The sequence below is a fragment of the Vicugna pacos genome, chromosome X (assembly GCF_048564905.1).
Source record: "Vicugna pacos chromosome X, VicPac4, whole genome shotgun sequence".
Lineage (NCBI taxonomy): Eukaryota > Metazoa > Chordata > Mammalia > Artiodactyla > Camelidae > Vicugna > Vicugna pacos.
Window position 1 is genome coordinate 87,820,708 of NC_133023.1, and position 6,000 is coordinate 87,826,707.

Here is a 6,000-nt window from a genome sequence, read left to right on the forward strand (position 1 = left end):
GAATGGAACATATGAAACCATAAAGTTAAGACTAAATAAAATGTGCTGGAGGGTTAGTAAAATAGCAGTTCAGGATAGAATGTTCCTACTTCCATATAGGATATTGGAAGTTGCTGTGAGTGTTAAGTGTGATAAAATCATGGGCCCTATGATTTGAATGGTACTGATTTCAAGCAAAGATATATTTATTTATGCATTCATTCACTCAAAAACATTTATTATTACCAACCACTATCTGCCAAACACTCTTGTAGGCACTGGGGTTGTAAGAATCGACAAGACAGAGAAATCCCTGCCTTAGTATGATTGTATTCTAGCAAATATATAATTAAAATATATAGTAATATTTTATAGTTTAGTACATATAAAAGACATAGTACTTTGGATTTTTCATCATCATATGAAACAAGCACATAATCATCCCATGGCATCTCATAGTACATTGACCCTTGTTGGTGGATAACATCAATGAAAAGAGACTTTCATACAAGAGGTCACACATGGGCCTTGCCTTAGAACATTGGGTCTTAATGCTTTGCATTGTGTGTAAAACAAGAAACACTCTGTTACCAAGATTATCTGCCGCTAATTGGGATAATGAGCACTACAAATATGATCTACTTTCCATGTCAAAACAAAGAGAACAACAAGATGTCAGAGATGTCAAAACAGCCAGACACTATTTATTCTTAATCTCTTCACATCTTTGGCTTGTTGAAATTGAGTTTCATGAACTTGTGGAACTGAATACAGCTGTAGACTCCTGCCCAGGAACATAGTCAAGGTGTGTTTGGTGGAGAGGCAGATGATAATACAGAAAAGTGTTAGTGAAGTTTGCCTGCTAGCATTTTAAGTTTCCATTAGCATTTCTGTGTAATTCTATGCACACATCTAGATATGAATCTCTCTCTGAGGCTATACTTTCTGGCAACACTTACTGTAAGCCAGAAAGTACATGACTCTTGTATGTAACCTACACAAAAATCAATTTTCATTAACAAGAGCCTTGGTGTGCAATAGGGAGTGAGAAGTTGCTATATGGAAAGATTTTTCACTTATTTATTTATTTTTAAGATAGAACAAGAAAGAGGAAACATCACTAACATGATTGAAAAGAGAAGCACTCAGACAAAAATGCCTTACTATTTTTTCTCCTTTTTTCAAAACAGATGGATGAAAACACTGGAGCAGCCCTTAGGCAGATTATTCAAGCAGATCCTGACAGTGGCAAGCACTTGGGGGTTAATCTTTACAAAGAATAAATTAGTTTTGAACAATTTCTCCTGTGTTCTGTATTAGGATCTAACACTCTTTTCTTAAATATCAGCCATCCCTGTCACTTTTTTTTCCTCTACTTGCTTTTGGAAGTAGAGATCCACAGATCCCAAAGCAGAGGACTTTTCTGTATTTTGTAATCGCTTGGTGCCCTTACTAGGCCGCTGAAGGAGAACTTGCTGAACAACACACAGATACCCTTTTTGTCTATTTCACCAACTCAGCAAACAACACATTTTCTTTTAGAAATCTTCTCCTATGTCAACTCTCTGCTAAAAATTTTAAAGAAGACCCTTCTTTTTAAAGATCCTGCTTATTACTTATCATTGCTACTTTTTAAAGAACCCCATTTTCAATCTCTTTCAGTGTTCCAGTTCAGGGTACATTCTACATGTCTTCAGTGTATACTGTACAGGTCATAACCTAATTTCAAATTACAGTTAATGGGAAAATTAACCAGTTTTTTCTGACATATGTTAAAGATGCCTATGCAGTGCTGACTGGCACTCAGTAAGCATGTAATTAATGCCTGTTGAAAGAAAGCTGCACTTGACGAAAATAAATTCACAATATTATTGCTAAATTTGAATTATCCACAATCACTATTCACGTACCACATATTTCTAAGCACAGGTATCAAGAGAAGTTTCTCTACTTGTTATAGGCCGCATTAATAGTTATAAAGTCACAAACAACATTTAAAGTAGAGGAAATGCCAACATTACTTATACATGCCTCTAAAATAGACATGGCTTTTATTTTCTTCAATAGATTTTCCCTTCTGAGCCATGGTTTGCTTAAGGGATTATTAATTTTACTCACTGGAGCAAAGTAGCATTGGATTTCCCAATCATTAATTCACTGACCTTTTATTAGACACCTGCTCTGCGCCATGCTTTTTAATAGGTAGTGAGTATGAATAATGTGAATAAAGCCGCCTCTACACTCATAATGCTAACATTGTAGTTGAAGTGACAGATATAAAAATAAATAATAACAAAACAATGTAATAAGTGATAAAGTAGAGAGATTTCCCCCCTCTGCCTCTGTCTCCAGTAAACAAAGGTCATGGGGTATTGTGGATTAATTCTGTTATCGTGGCTGGGAGTTTAGAAGGTTCTTCAGAGGACGAATTATATGAACTGTGAGTTAAAAAATAAATACATTTGGAAGTTGAAAAAGAGGTTTGAAGTGATATGAAAGATATTTTAAGTAGAGGGAATAAAACATTCAAACAATGGAGAGAAATGTCAGAGAGAAGAAGTATAATAGTTTGATAGCTGCAGGGAGAAGCTAGCATGAAATATTTTTCTTGGGGAATGCACAGCAGATATTTGAATCTGTGTGTGTGTGTGTGTGTGTGTGTGTGTCCACATGCATGCTGCATTTGTGAGTCTTTGTGGATAAGTAGAGGGTGATATGTATATAACTGAAGCCTGTTTCATATGTTATGTGTCATTAAAGTATCTAAGTTCTTTCTGTTATATGGTATTTATATCCACATATAAGGAAAGAAATACTATCACATATAATTTGCTTTTTAAGTTAAGAGAAGCAGTTAAAAAAGGTACCCTTAGATATAGTAGGGATAGAATGATGATGGTTATTTATGCATCGATTTGAGAGAAAACCATTCACACTAGTTATCTTTTACTTTAAAAAATAAACTAGCAACTCAGTATTTTCTAAAGTGTTTTGAAATAGTGAAAAATAATTCATATTCTTAACAAAACTCTGAGATTTGGGTTGGACATTTGAAATTTTAAATATATTTTCTGATATGAACAGTAGCGGTAAATATCACTGATAGGAAGACTAATCCTTCCCCTACTATGCTCATGCCTCCCCTGAAGTCCGTGCCCTGTATTGAATGACAGTATTTTACACTTCCTAAACCGTATCCTGAAAATTCAGGCTATGACACTTCTTATGATGTCACTAATGTCCCAGATTGATATTCTGCGTTTTCACCCATGATTCCAACTGCTTGCAAGAGATGGGCCTAAATAATGCTTGCTCCTAAGTCAATTATTTGAAAATAGAACCCATAATGTGAGATTTACTATGATACTCTCAACTTTGTAGTGAATTGAAATGTTTGTAGTGTCTGTAAAATTGACTGATAGTTTCTCATACCACCAGCAGTTCTACAGAGAATAAGACTTTTATGTTCAGAAAAGGAGCAAGGTCAAACAACTACAAAAGGTGGACTGGAAATGCTACTTCTGATTTTGTAAAAATACTGAAAGCAGCTTATACAAATGCTTTGCTTCAAGAAAGTGAATGTGTGGGGAGAAGGAGAATGATGGCAGAAAGGGAGCAAGATAAGGAAAACCAGATTCATGGGGCACTGGTCTGGAAAATAAATAGATGCAAATTGGTTTAGATGATCTAGTTAATGTCTTTTAATATTTTATTTGGGGAATGAGTGCATTGTTTCATATGTCCCATTTTGTCAGGTGCAAAAATAAACTACCATACATTAGGAAGCAAACACTAGTCAGGTAGGGAGAAAATAATATTCTTCTAATCCAGTTAGTATGTTTCTTCATTCCCTAGAACTGAGACTAAACTGTCAAATTGCATAAGGAAATACTTGGCTATGCAAGGATCGCAGAGTCAGTTCTCCCTCCTCTCATCACGTATATTAATGATCAGTGTAGAGTTTTCTCCTCTGTATGACTTTGGTAGAGTACATCGTTCTTCCCTATGAGAATCAGAGAGATAACTCTGTTATGAGCTTCTTTTTCTCTGTATAAATATATTCCCTATAGTATCAAGGCCAAATATTAACATATTGAACAATTATTTCATAGAATTTTACTACTTTTTCCAAAAAAGTGTTGGAGTTCATTTCTCTAAGTATGTTCTTTTTAAAATCATTCCCACTTCCTCTCTCCAGATTTGAAGTCGTTAGGTTAAGTAATAACTCTTCTTTAGTAACATTCTCACTCAGTCTTGTCAGGTAGTCACTAGTTATATAGTATGTTATAATTCCTGACAGAGAAATTTGTCCATTTGCTTGCTTCTGATTCCCATGATATCCCAATAATTGCATTGCACATTAGTAACTTTCTGGGCAGGCCTGTGGGGCTCCTCTACTGAGAGTCTTAATTAAACTCGTTCTAAATTAAAACAACCTTTGCTGAGACACTTGTCAGATCAGTTTTACAGGCTTGCCTGGTACACAGGAGGCAATGCCACAATCAGTGGAAGCACGACAGGGATCAGGACCTAAGCAGTATACTTGATGATTCACAGGGAGGTAATTTATTACACCCACTAGACCCGCTAATATGATGGAGGACAAGTAGGGAAGTAGGAGGATTAGCAATGTAAAATATTGGGACAAAGAATAAAAGTGATGTAATTTCATAGTGCTACTATGCCTCCCTCACCCCCAATAAATAAGCTACGAAAATAAAACAGATACCACAGCTTTATTTTATAGTGCTAAGAAGATGAAAGAACAGTTAAACATCTAGTCAATCTTCTGAGTTTTGGTTTATTGAGGTTAGTGCTGGTCCTTGTCTTCCAGGCCTTATCCGCATTAAAAAAAATTATCTGTGGACTTCTTACCCCTTGATAATACCAGATCATGATCAAATTCGTCCTGTAAATCAGTGACTTCATTTTTCACTTGACCCAGGAAAACTGTTCTCAAGAAACTAATTAATCCCATTACACTAAGATATAAATGAATGACAAGGTTTAATTTACTAATTTCTTCATAGATATTTATATTTGACAGGAGGAAAAACCCCTGCTCAGTTTAAGCCCAAAATATGAAGCTGTAAATACAAGATTTCAAATTTGGCACACTTAACTGGGTCCGTGTTTCCTTCTGGAATGTCTTGTTTTGACTATAGGTCAACATTTTTTCCTAGAAATCTCCACAGCAAAGAAAACCATCAACAAAATGAAAAGGCAACCTACAGAGTAGGAGAAAATATTTGCAAACCATCTCTCTTATGCAGAGTTAATATCCCAAATATATGAAGAACTCATATAGCTCAATAGCAAAAAAAATCAGGCAATGCAAATGGTCAGAAGCTGATTTCTTGAATATGTGTAAGCACATTTGATTGTCCTTTAAATGACTGGATTATTGCATTCTGTTCATTCTTATTTTGTGGTTGGCTTTATTCCTTTGATAACTATGTAAGTTTAAAAAGCTAAAGCTGTAAACTGTTCTTAGAAACAATGAACAGTACATATATGTAAATTTTTAACAAATATCCAGAATAGATAAATCCAAAGAGAGAGAATTTATGTTGGTGGTTACCAGGGACTGGGAGGAGGATACCAATAGACAGAAAGTGCTTAATGTGTAAGAGGTTTTATTTTGGGTAATAGAAATGTTTTGGAACTAGATAGAAGTGGTGTTAGCACAACATAGTGAATGTATTGAATGCCACTGAATTGTTCATTTTAAAATGGTTATCTTCTAGATTGTGAATTTCACCTCAGTAAATTATTTAAATAAATAAATAATGAAATGCCAAAAAAACCAAAATGGTCAGAGGAACTAAACAGACATTTTTCCAAAGAAGACATAAAAATGGCCAATAGGTACAAGAGAATGTGCTCGACATCACTAATCATCAGGAAAATACAAATCAAAGCCACAATGATACATCACCCCACATCAGTTAGAAAAGCTATTATAAAAAAGACAAGAAATGACGAGTGTTGATGAGAATGTAGAGAAAAGAGAATGCTTGT

At 34.8% G+C, this 6,000-nt stretch overlaps 1 long non-coding RNA gene across 2 annotated transcripts in view; it reads left to right on the top strand.

The window, feature by feature from the left end:
• Window positions 1-1,279, top strand: part of LOC140692020 (uncharacterized) — an 89,341-nt gene extending 88,062 nt beyond the window's left edge. For both annotated transcript variants that reach the window (XR_012067618.1, XR_012067617.1), the window contains one exon: window positions 1,170-1,279. This is a non-coding gene — a long non-coding RNA (uncharacterized lncRNA). The remainder of the gene's footprint in view (window positions 1-1,169) is intronic.
• Window positions 1,280-6,000: the final 4,721 nt, after the last annotated feature.